At 41.1% G+C, this 13,225-nt stretch overlaps 1 long non-coding RNA gene across 10 annotated transcripts in view; it reads left to right on the plus strand.

Annotated features, from left to right (window-relative positions):
- The window catches only part of LOC102158351 (uncharacterized), a 758,918-nt gene that overhangs the window by 274,765 nt on the left and 470,928 nt on the right, over positions 1-13,225 (plus strand). The window contains exon 5 of one of the 10 annotated variants that reach the window (XR_014835880.1): positions 5,198-5,479. The exons of the other annotated variants lie outside the window; for them this stretch is intronic. This is a non-coding gene — a long non-coding RNA (uncharacterized LOC102158351). The remainder of the gene's footprint in view (positions 1-5,197; positions 5,480-13,225) is intronic. 10 annotated transcript variants of the gene reach the window in all.

Below are 13,225 nucleotides of genomic sequence, written 5' to 3' on the forward strand. Positions count from 1 at the left end.
AATAGCCAAGACTAGTATTCAGAACTGAATATGTGAATAAGTATGGCTAAATCACTTTGCTGTACAGCAGAAATTAACACAACGTTGTAAATCAACTATTCTTCAGTAAAATAGAATTTAAAAAACTGAATGAACCATGCCCACATTCAATGTCTTCAGGTGGAGTACTCTGAGAGACTTCTAGAAATTGAACTCGATGTCCTTGTTCATTTCCAAAAGTTGTTTAAAGTAGCAAAATAATCCCAGAGACTAGAATTTTCATGGTCATTCATATCTTACCAAAAGCCCTATTTGGTTTTGTTTCTAGCATGGTCTATGAAGTCCTACCTATGTAACTTTAATGCATTCACTCGGTAAACATGTATTTAGTCTTTCTATGGACACCCATATATGTCAGGCACTGTGCTTGGCACCAGGAATACAAAAGAGAAAACAGAAGATCCTACTCTTTGGGGAAACTGTATTCTGTCTGAGAGAAAATAAATATTTATGAAAAATTACACATGGCAGAAATTAAATGATTGCACACCTCTAATTAAATGATTAAATCATTCAAATAGGAGAAACCAAAAAAATGAGTGCCATGAGAAATAACTATTGAACAACCCAAGGCCATCTTGGCTCAAATTCTTTTCTTCTCCTTTAGTTCCTTTTGCCCTCACCAATTTTAGACAATTGCAGATCAAAGCCCTTTGTATGTGTCCTTGTAACAAAAATCTCTGATTAACAAAGGGATCATCAAATTCATGCCACTAGTCTGCTTAGTGATGTAATATTCTCCATGAAAAATTGGATTACATTTATAGCATTTGGAGAGGATTTTTGCTACTAATGAGACAAAATTCAGCAATGTTAGTCAAAGTTTAAAATACAAACTACAGAATACTTAAGAACATACTCTTGACTCAGTACTTCCATTCTCTTCACCTCATTCTAGAAGCAGGATGGCAATGTGCTTTACATAGGTCCAAGTTAGGATTCTGGCTCTGATTCTTGCTAGTCGTGTAGCCCTGAGCAAGTTATTTTGTCCATCAGTTTCTGCATCTGTAAAAAAGGAATAATAATAGCCCCTAATTCCAAGGGTATTGTGAGACTAGAATGAGTTGATGTATGGAAAAAGTTTATCTTTATGCCCGAGATATAGTCAGTGCCAGGCAAATAGCAACTCTTGCTTTCATTTTGTGTCCTTACTTAGGAAAACATACAAATAAAACTGATACCTGGGTTCTAGCCCCAGCTTTGGGACTAGCCTCATGGTTTGGAGTAAATGGGTAGCGTCTGTGTCTCCACCTGCACTATAAGGACAGTTGTACTAGATGACTTCCATTTTTAGAGTTGACGGTCTGCGGTTGGCTCATTGCTCGGAGTGACATTGTGAGCTCTGGGCATGACAGTCACCCTGGATGTCCCGCAGGGTTTAGGAGCACCCTTCTTCCTGTGCAGTATCAGGATAATGCTCTGCTTCCAGAAAGATGTTCCAAAGGCGGTAGAAATGAAGTCCCAGAAGGCTTGGTAATGATTTGTTACCCAGAGTTTTAAATGGAATATGTAACTGCTGAGGAGGCAAAGTCTTCTATTAACCCCATAGGGGTTCTCTTAACTGTGTAGAACTAAAGAGATTGTCACTCAAACGAGATCTTAATTCTAGGGTTTATTCAGTTATGCTTCTTTTTTTTTTCTAGCAAAGATGCTGAAAATGAAAAAAAGGACGAAAGATCAAGCATTTTGCCATTACTGTTCAAAATTTCTTTGAACTTGTTAACCCTGTGGTATTCTGAGAAGCATTTGAGTGCTTGTTATAAAAATATCTTGCATTTTTATTACACCTTGAGTATAAGCAACTCAAAGCACTTTACAACATCATGAAATCTCATCCTATCTCTGAGGTATTTCTCTGCAAAGAAGCAAGCGCCATGTCAGCCATGAGTCAAATTAGTCACTTTACTCTGCTGGCCATAGAGGATCACATCCCAGTGGCCCTTACTACTACTATTGCCAGCACTCCTCGATGTTGTTTAAACTTCATGAGGTTTGAGGCAGAGGGTCTTGTACACTAGGGATCTATTTGGTGACACTCCCCTGTCTGTCCTATTCTGTCTGCCAGGGTCAGGGTGAGCTGGCCCTTATTTGGCTTTTCGTAGACCACATAAGAAACAAAAGTGGGTTAAGGCTGGAGGGCCCCCAAGGGAAATAGCCTGTTCTGCTTTCATTATTCAGCCCATGAAGATCACTTCCACGTAGTGTAGACAGTTCACTCATTGAAATAAAGCAACGGAGTGTGCTCTTGAGCCTCTCTTAAAAGGTGCTAGCTCCAAACCAGTTTATCCCCAGGCTGTCTCCTGTGTCTACATCATCTGGCTAATTAATTTTTTTCTCTTAAAATTGCTCTAAGCTAACAACAAGGAAGTTGTGATGAAATGCTTATAACAGCCTCAGGACTCAGTCTGATCTTGTATCAGTTTGGTTTTCTCTATCACCATACCCCACACTCACATACCATACCCTAACTGGGCTGAACTTTGGATTTCGAGGATGAATTATGTTCTCTGAACAACTTAAGGTGCACGTGTGCGCACACACACATACCGTGAATAACACTTATATTGTAAGTTTCGACTTAAATGTCACTCCAGTAAGTGTCTGTCTCTGATAACTGACTCTGCTCTGTGCTCTATGGTATTCTGTCCTTTCCCCAAACTTAGCACTTATTATACAGTAATCATTTTGCTTTTTTTTTCTGTTACATTTGCAAGCATTCTGAAAGTAAGGATGTTGTCTATGCAACTGTCATGCCACCAATGCCTAGTACAAAGTGCCACAATTGTCTATTGAATAAATTAAGAGATTGGGTATTTTACTTTCAAATATTTATTCCAGCATTTCAAATTTAACCTCATTAAACATCACAGCTTTTGTGAGATAATTACTCAAATGTCTTTAATTGAGTTTTTATAAACCATACTTGTAGAATCCTGGTCTTTGGGGGCCTTTATATGCTAATCACAATACCATGAATGTGTGATGTAAACATTTAGATCTTTTTTTTTTTTTTTGTCCTTTTACCATTTCTTGGGCTGCTCCCACAGCATATGGAGGTTCCCAGGCTAGGGGTCAAATCGGAGCTGTTGCCACTGGCCTAAACCACAGCCACAGCAATGCGGGATCCAAGCCGTGTCTGCATCCTACACCACAGCTCATGGCAACGCCGGATCCTTAACCCACTGAGCCAGGCCAGGGATCGAACGCACAACCTCATGGTTCCTAGTTGGGTTCGTTAACATACTTTATTATCACTATTACATACCCTCTGAAGAATGTAAAGATTTGAAGATGAACTATTCATTTGAAGACAAAGATTTATTGTTATTTGTCTTGTTGCCTTGGACTTTGCTCTTCCTGGCTTTCTAGAATGAAGATGCATGAAACTTGCTTCTGTATCTAGAGGAATATCTGTTTATATGACTATCACTTGAATATGTTTCTGCATATTGGGAACAGTTGTAATATTTGTTGGGCAAAGTATAAATACAACTGGATAAAAATATAGGCTCTGAATCGTATGCTTATCATCCATCCACGTCATTCCATACAAGAGAGTAAAGAAGAATGCATGTCACTACCTGCTCTTAGCTGGGCCACCAGACCTGGCTTTCTATGCCCCTTACTCCTCATTTCTACTTACTGAAATTCTATCTTTTAAAGATATACTTAAATTCATCCTCATTAACAACCTCCCCTTGCCCCTACCGCCATGGAAATGGATCTCAGTTTCACAAAGGAGCTTGGAGAGCTTATGGAGACCTCATGAGAACCTCAGTGGTTTTCAACCTTGGCAAAATGTTGGAATTGCTTGAGGGAATTTATAGAAAATACCAGTCTAAGTCACAAATGAGATCAATTAAATCAGAATCTCTTGGCCTGAGATGCAACCTGAGCATCAGGATGTTTCAAACTATGCCAGCTGATTCAAATGTGCAGCCGAAGTTGATAGCAATTGTGTCAAAAGTACAATGTGGCTGGCTCATCAAGGGTGAGCGTTTAGAATGGTGGCAGGGAGGAGAGACTGGAAATGTTGGCAAAGCATAGACATGCAGGCCTTATAATTGATGCCAAGGAGTTTGGCCTTCATCCTGGAGGCCATGGGAGTCAAAAAGGGGTTTTAACTGGGAAGCAGCATGATCACTTTGGTGTTCAAGGAATTAAAACTTCTTTCATTTTTCTGAGCTTTTCAATAATCATTTTAGCTGTGAGTGGAGTAGATGACTTCCAGTGACCTTTCTCATCTAACAGAAAATTATTGGTAGAATCTTCATTCCTAATAGAAATGCTAGAACTAATGCTTCCTGTAAAGGGAGGCTCTTCATCTTCCCCTAACTACAGGTTTGTGCAGGACATAGTAATTCTTTTAGAAGGCAGTTTCCTTTTAGGGATTTTTGGAGGGCATGGCTGCTAACAGCTAGCTTCGGCATCACCAAGGAACTGACCTTGATGGGATAGAGGGCCTGTTAATTAGCAGCTTAAGCCATGCAGGCCAAAGCTTACAGAAAGATCTCTCTTTGCTCTGGAAACAGAGACTGGCAGCTATGGGAAACTAGTTCCAGACTCTTCTCTGCCCTTAAAAGTATGGGTCAAGAGTCCAACATGGATATTTCTTGAATCGAATTGAACACTGCTTTTTAAAATTATAAATTTTGAAATTCAAATTATATTTGAAATAATTGTAAACAGACAAGCCTTTATTTTCTGACTCTAGTTCTTGCCTGTATCACAGGTAAGTGAGGCTCCCAGAGAGGTGCCCTCTGAATATGGCATTGTGTATGCATCCACATAGACACATTTACAAATATGGTCAGTGATTCAACATTGTGATTTTTTGAAGGGCTATTTTTTACATTACAGCTGAAATAATGTAAATTGACTCTAGTGAAGTTGTCTTCCTTGACGCATCAGGTCCCCTTTCCTAATACTAATAATGCTCATCATTTGCATTTGGTTTGGAAACAGTCTGGTTGGCAGGTATTAGTGGTGTTTATAAGTAGCTGCTTGGGCATGGGCAGATTTTGATGTAATGCAGAGTGGGGCATGTATGTGGATCTAGTTCACAGTATGCTCCAGAGATCCAAGCTGTGTACATTTTAGTGCTGGAGTGTCATCTCCCCTGCCTTCAGACAGTGCCAGCTTCTTTTTCCTCTTTCAGACTCATAGAAAAACCAGAACATCTGTTTGAAATTATATTTACTTTTCATTGTCATCTGGAAGAAAAGGCTTTTGCTAATGAAACTGGTGAATTAATGTCGAGTGCTTGCTTGGGACTAAATATGACAGATACTCTCGACAAACACCTGCACCATTAAAGGCAATTTGCTGAGACCAAATGCTGTTTTAGGGAAGATAGAAGCTACTGTAATTGAAGTCTTGGGGAAACGTGACCCTTTATGCCTTCACTTGCACAGAAATCATCACATGTTTTTATGTTGAGGTAAGCATAAAATTTCAATTACATTTTGGGATCTGAAAATGAGAATGCCCTAGTTTGCCCCCATTTAATTCTCTGGTTATATTAGCTGCTATCCATTCCTTTCCTGGGCAAGAAAGAATTAGTGATGTAAAAAAAAAAAAAAAAACACCAAAAACAAGAAATCTTAATCCAAGTAATTACTCTAATTGGCTAATGGGAGTCTTTTCTCAATAGCAGTCAATTCCTTGCAGTTTACAGACGTGTTTACATTTCGAAAGGATTCAGTGAGCGAGCTTCACTTTTCTGTCTCTTGCTACATGGATGAGTAGAAAACATGCAAGCAGAAGCAGCCCTTGAAATTTTCCTCCAAACAACTTATTTTTCTTAAGTTTCCACTCCACTTGTTTGTTGAGATGATGCCTAATGAAGTATTCATTGATGGCAGCATCGCTAATAAAACATAAATCAAATTGGGCTCTACATACTATTCATATGCTAGAAAGAGGCAGCAGTGTGAGCTGGAGCTTGTTTCCAGCTGTTTTCTTGTCATTAGCTTTTAATTTCAACAGCTACCTACTTGGGCCGCCCCTCTCTTTTCTCAGCTCAGGTATTTGTGCTGTTAGTGTGATTGTCAGTTCTGTTCTGCTTGAAAGGTTTCAGTGTACGTTGCTATGGTTACAGGTGCCAGAATTGGAAAGAAATGAAGGGGGTATCAAGGGTTTGACGTAGCTGTGATGAAGGCTTAGTGCTGAAATGTTAGCTATTACTTCGGCGGATTCTATGTTATTTGACAATGAATCCATTTTAATAGAATATTTAAATGCATTCTTGAATATATGGTACATCAAAATGGAAATACAGATAACTGGATTTAAAGTATATGAATATTTTAAAACAGTTTTGAGTGCATACCCTATGGGACACTCAGGAACTAAATGAACACTGTTAGTGTAATATGTAGTGTCCCCCGAGTAAGTAATATGGGCAATTGTATCAGCGCTCCGTGACTCCTTAGAATACCACTGTCTTCTGGGTTTCTCTTCATTTGTTTTCTTTTTTTCCTCAGCAGCAGAGTGGAATTCTGTAAATTTGGTATTTTGGAGGTGAGTGTTGCAGCTCTTAAAGTACTTGGGGAGACAGGTCTGGTTCTGAGGCTTTGCAAAAGTCCCTTTTTGTGTTTGCTGCTGGCAACATTAGAAGACAGGCCTGGGGGATTGGCTGTCTCTCTCTTCCCGATGGGAGAGATACTCAGGAAAGCTGATTACGAGATGACACCCTCATTCTTGCTGTGATGCTCTCTCTCTATGTGCCTGCCTTGCTGTTCAAGATAATCATCCCTTCTTAAAGCAATCAAAGATGCTGCTGCTCCCTGTTGCCAGTCTTTCTCCCCAAACCCACCCTTTGTGTCTCTAGGGCCTCGCCTCTCCTCTCATCAGTTCCATGGTCTCCAAGGCAGCCTCCCCAGCCTCCCACAGCACTCACTCCAGCCTTCTGCTTTTGGTATCCTTCTCCTTTCACTCAGTGATTTGAAGGAATAAAGACCCTTGTTTCTTTTGAAATAGTTTTGATTTGGACAAACCTTGGAGTCATCTTACTGTTTTAGTACTTCTCTCCACGTAAGGGAAACTACTCCATTACCATTCTCGGTGTCTACGACATGCTTGGACTAGAACATAGCAGTGGAGAACATGGCCAAAACCTTGGCGCCCAATGCCTGCATTCAAATCCCAGCTCTGCCACTCACGAGCTCTCTGACCTTGGGGAAATTGTTCCTTAAAACCTCTATGACTTCAGTCTCCTCACCTGTAAACTGGGGTTAATGATTGAAACTAGTTTATTCCATTTTAATTATATATATAATTTTATATATATGGAGAGAGAGTCTTAGAACATTAGACAGGCACATATTAAGTAGTATCTAAATGTTTGCCTTTATCCAACAAATATTTATTTTCTACTATGTGCCGTGCTCTATACTTGACCCTGGGAATAGAATAGAGCAGGAAAAAATAGATGTGGTCTCAGAGAGCTTATATCTAGGGGAGACGGCAAGCAGTGAGGAAGTAATTACAATAAAGGGTGATGAGAGCTAACAATTCTTGCAACCCACAGTTTTCAGAACTGTCTAAACATGTCATCTTACGAAAAACACCTGTATAGCTATGACAAGGAATGCTCTGCTCTCTGAAGTGTTTTGGGTCTACCTAGACAGATCCATGAATGAGGGAAGGTAGTTGGCCTCTCAAGGAGAACTCCCACAGAGGGTTCAGACTGGAGGGGCCGTGTGACTGACAGCAATAAAAGTTTCTTAAGCCAGAGTCTGGCCGGCACTTTCTCGCTTTTACAAACAACACAAAGGATCTAATTCTCTAATAAGCAGAGCTACCAACAGTAGTCTGTACAATAACTTTTAGAAACCTGACCTTGTGACCCAGAGGCCATCCTGAAACCATTGCACCCGCCTCCCCCCTCTCCCCCATCACTCAATAAAAGTCCAGCCAGATCTATTGTCCTGTGGAAGAGAAGGCCCATGAAATAATTAACAATCCCCTCTCTGTTCTGCAATACTTACTCCAAACGTTGACCATTCAGAGGCTCTGGAAAGACTAAGCAAAGATGATGTTCTTACCAGGTGATTAGATGACAAAGAGCCCGCTGCCAGTCTTCCGGAGCACTGTTGAATGCAGACCATGCCTCAGCATTCCTGGAAGCAGCGTAATTAAGAGCTGGCCCTTGTGAAAGGACTAACTTCTTCCCACCCTAGAGGCTCGTCTGGTTACAAGAGAACTACTAAAAAAAGATTGCGACTTTGCCTTGTTTTGAGTCTCTCTATTGAAAGATTTAAAGCTGTGGGTTGTACTAATGCTTCTAGTTACAAGAGAATGGTTTAGCAGTCAATGTACCACTATGGTAACTTTTTATTGAAAAACAAGCCCTTTTGTTTAGATTGATGGAGCTCTTTGCTTTTAACCTGTCCTTGCAGAAATTTCTGAGCAGTAACTTTGATTGGTGGGAAATGGGAGGGGCAGAAGTTTGGAGTTCTTAAAGGGAAGGCTTGGCCTTTGTTTGGTCCCTACCTAGTGCCAGGACTGAGAAAAATCACAGAGGCCCAGATCAGGGTAGGTGGAGAGACTGTGTGGTGTTGATGTGGAGAATTGCCTGGAGCAGCAGAATGTATCCTAGCAGAAGAAGGGAGCCATCGTCAGGACCAGAAGGACAGCATCCATATTCAGGGCCACAGCCAAGTGTGAGGCCACAGTGAAGAGTTAAAGCAAAATTACAGAAGCCGAGCACAAAAGGGACAAGAAGGCAGTAAAAACAGTGATGAAGAGCATGATGTCAGCCTGTCAGAGACAGGCTACCTGAGTGGGTGTCAGTGTGGGCTTTGCTCCTTCCTCGCTGTGTGTCTGGGACAGTTACTTAACTGTTCTATGTTTCTGTTTCCTCATCTGTAAAATATAGGGAGAATAATGCTACCTGCATGTGCCATTCATTTACCTGTTTGGTCTTAGATTTATTTCGCACCCTTTCCCTGCCTCATAGGATTGTTGGGAGAATCAATAAAGCTTTTGAATATAAAACACTTGGAATAGTGCAGGTACATAGTAAATGTTCAAGACCTGATGGTTTTTGAAAAGTTAATGTCTGAAAAAGAATTGTAAGACAGCTGGGCAATATGAGAAAATACGATTTAGAGGTTAAATATGGAAGCACCGATATCGCTACCCACTACCCCCAGGACCATCTCCAAACAGCTTCTCGAGCAGATATCCCCACAGCCTGCTTGGGTACCTTCCTTCTGCCTGCCACCATACAAAGAAGAATCTGGGAGGGAAGCAGAGATAGTTGTCCAAAATGCCAGGCTTCTATGAGGGATGACATTTGCCTTTCACTTCTTTGAGAGTACACCGCTCCCCTGTCACTAGGAGAACATACAGGTGGTGTAGGCAGCCATCCCAAAACATTTTTACCACAGCCAGATATGTTCTGTGAACAAGTTCTGTGATGCAGTACTAAGCAAAGTACATTAGTTTTTAAATCTAATAGAACAGAATTTAAAATCCTGTACTTTCTGGCTAAATAACCAGGCCTAGCCACAAATACTCTCTGTACCTCCATTTCCTCATCTTTAAAATGAGTGATGATAATACTTTATTGCATTGTTGTGAGGATTAAATAAAACATATGTGTAAAGCAGCTGGCACATTGCCTGGCATAGAATCACTGCTTCTTAATAAATGCTAGTTTCGGAGTTCCCGTCGTGGCGCAGTGGTTAACGAATCCGACTAGGAACCATGAGGTCGCGGGTTCGATCCCTGGCCTTGCTCAGTGGGTTAACAATCCGGCGTTGCCGTGAGTTGTGCTGTAGGTTGCAGACGCGGCTCGGATCCCGCGTTGCTGTGGCTCTGGCGTAGGCCGGTGGCTACAGCTCCGATTCAACCCCTAGCCTGGGAACCTCCATATGCCGCGGGAGCGGCCCAAGAAATAGCAACAACAACAAAAAAGACAAAAGACAAAATAAATAAATAAATAAATAAATAAATAAATAAATGCTAGTTTCTATCTGTCCTTCTCCCAGAGAAATTACAGATGTAATCTTGACCTTGGGCTACTCAGTTTATTTAACCTGGGCTAAAATATCACTCACTCTCTTCAAGTCTCCTATGGTTTTATCTATTGGCCCCTTGTTCTTCCTTGCTGGTATACCTCCTTGTCCAGGACTGAGCTGTTTGGCCCATCTATTTGGAACTTTGGTAAAGCATTTTATATCCACGCACTGACTGGGTGTAATCTAAATCATCATGTACAGAGGGGAAAAGTGGGCTTGGAATCCCTCCAGACCAGAAGCCAAATGAGCTACACTTCAGGGTGGGCCTCACTGCCCAGAAAGATAGTATAAGTTCGTAACTGACATGATTACATAGGTTTATAGATTGTGCCTACAGCTGCAGGGGCTGAGGGAAAACTTTCTCTTATGCCAGACCTTCCATACAGAACAATCACAGTTTTGGCCATTCCCACAGCTCTGTTCTCTTATAAATTAATTGCCTTGTTGTACAGCCCTTGCTAATGGACCAGCCAGATTGTATAACACATCATCTCATCCTCACCTCTCTCTCCACCCAGATTATTGAAGAGCAAGTAGAAACCTGGCCAAATAGTAGCTATTCATTAAACCAACCACTAGCCGACAAGGTGGCCTGGCACTGACAATTCTATCCAACAGGAATAAGCTAGACTGGTCAGGTTCTACCTACAGGAAGTATAAAGAGAACTATATAGCAGTAGAATTCTAAGTTGTGAAAGGCCCAAGTAGAAGGGGTACTGAGGGCTTAGGAGCAAGCTGAAGTCATAAGGAAACAAAAACTATGAAAAAGTTGTAGCTACGTAATTGACAAAAAAGACAAAAGTGTAAGGAAGCCAGGTGAAAGTGAGAAAGAACACAAAGAGAGATCAGGTTATAGATGTCAGATTAATAATATAGCACTAGAGAAAAAGTCCAAGAATTCCTGCTATTGTGGTTCCCAGAGGTGTCTTTGATCCAGTTCCAGTGATTGTAAAGCCTGGTCATAGTGTGATCTCCGGATGTGTTGCTTAAGAGATGGATAGCTGTTATAACAATAAACCCAACATTCTCAGTGGCTTAATACAATCACAGTTGCTCACTCACTTCACGTCTAATACAGGAGCTTCCAGTGAAGCACCTTTCTACTTGTGCTCATCCAGGGACACAGGCTCCTTTGTCCTGTGGCTCTTCACTCTTCCGGTGCGTTGAGCTGGTGGATGGGGAAAGAGACCATGAAGGCACACCTCCTTTTTATCCACTTTATCCTGGAAGTGACACGTATCAGTTTCTCCGCATTCCATTTGTGAAAACTAATTTCATGGCTCTACATAGCTTCAGGGGTTCTGGGTGCTAGAGTCCTTGGTTGGGAAGCCTCATTCCAACAACAGTTCTGCACTATGGAAGGGAATCATCAATGTTCATCAGCTGACCTTCCCTATCATGCAGTTCTTGGATTCCCTTGAACTCTCTGTCTCCTTTAATGCCCCATGTCTATAATATCCTCCCTCTCCACTATCCTCCCAGACTGAGAAAGTCACTCTTCTTCTCAACTGATCATGAACCTAGTTAAAACTGCTGCCTTTGGGAGAATGTATCTTTCCCACTGTCAGTGGAAGTCTATGTATTGATAGTGCTTTCAGTGGAGGGTTCTTGGACAGCAAACATATTCTCTTGTCTAGGTCCCTTGTCATCATATCTGAACGGGAAAAGTGATACTGTCTGTCACTCCTGAGCTTTTCTGTCACGTTGGGTCCTATTTTTCATTGCTTCCTTTTGTCTGCAAGTTAGGAATCCACCGACTCCAGGGAGATCCTTCACAAAACCGGGGTTCTTCCAGGGTCCCCATAGCATGAGAGGGAGTTTCTCTTAAGGCCAGGAGTAAGTAGCATTGCCATATGTACAGGAGTGCTCTCATTCCAGGTTCCTCCTCATCCTGTCAAGCTTGGTTTAGCATTTTCTGGAATGTGCTCACTTACTTGGGAAAAGCCTAGGGAAACAGAGCCTTAGTCAGGCTTGATGACTATTTGGGTCACTCCTAATTTCATGTTGATACTGGTGATCTCTCTGCCTTTTGCATCCTACTTTTCTGAATCAGGATAACTCAGTGGGAAGGAGAAAGAGAGAAACAGTGGAAGGGTCATAAGATTGAGGTTCCCACCCCCACACGCCATGAAGAAGGGCAAAATTGGATTGGAGATCTGTAGCATGATGATTTTTAACAATATTTTGGATAAAAGTAAATCTTTTAAATTTCAAATTGTTTTAAACAATGTCAATTTAATACTTTCGGCTATTGAAATATTAACAAAAAGAACAGACAGTATAAGCTAGAAATGAAAGGTGATGAAAATAAGCAGTTTTATCATGTATCTCCATCAGGAAATGTGGGGAATATGCCTTTTCTAATATGTCTATTTCCAGTTTTAATTTTTTAAATTAAAATCGTTAAAAAATTTTTTAAATTCTCCTGTTTCCTTTCAGATGACATCCTTGTTTTTATGCCCCAAACTTAAAACCACATTTCTTTCAATGAACTCCCTCCCTAGGGTCACACTAGAGCTGTACCACTTCATTCAGTTACATACTTAGATTTTCTCTGTCAAATGTGGGCTTGAATACATGGGCCACGCTGTGCAGTAATTCCAGAGCAGTATAGACAACATTGATTAGAATTTTCGAGCTCCACTTTTGAGGGGACATAAACTTACTGAGGATTCCAGCCAGGTGGGACAAGCTTAGCATTTGTTTCTTAAGAGGCTTGTGCTAGGACAGGGCCCTACTTGACATTTCTGCAGGCTGAGAGACTCATAGGATGAGTCTGAGCCAAAGTCCTTAGTGGCTATAGAGGGTCATGCCAGAAAAACCAGGTACCAGATGCCAAGTCTAGAGGGTAATATAGGACTGTAAGCCAGTGACCAAGCTGAGTCAGATCCTCATGGAAGTAAAAACAGAGTAAGATCAGCTTTCAGGGGAAGGAAGAAAGGACAAGTTGTGGGATTCATTTATTCATCCAATCTTTTATTCACCAAGTATTTATTAAGCATGTATTGTATACCTTGAATTGCACATGGTCTTATTAGTGGATTTTCATGAGGATTAGCCTCATTCGAAGGTGTAGATTCAAGCAAGACAGTCTGTATTTAAATCCTGGCTTAGCAATTTACAACTGATGTGACACTAAAGTTATGTAACCTTTCTGT

The sequence above is a fragment of the Sus scrofa genome, chromosome X (assembly GCF_054392235.1).
Source record: "Sus scrofa isolate SSC_HxYL_T2T_F1_AM1 chromosome X, Sscrofa_HxYL_maternal_Yorkshire_Landrace_v2.0, whole genome shotgun sequence".
Classification (NCBI taxonomy): domain Eukaryota; kingdom Metazoa; phylum Chordata; class Mammalia; order Artiodactyla; family Suidae; genus Sus; species Sus scrofa.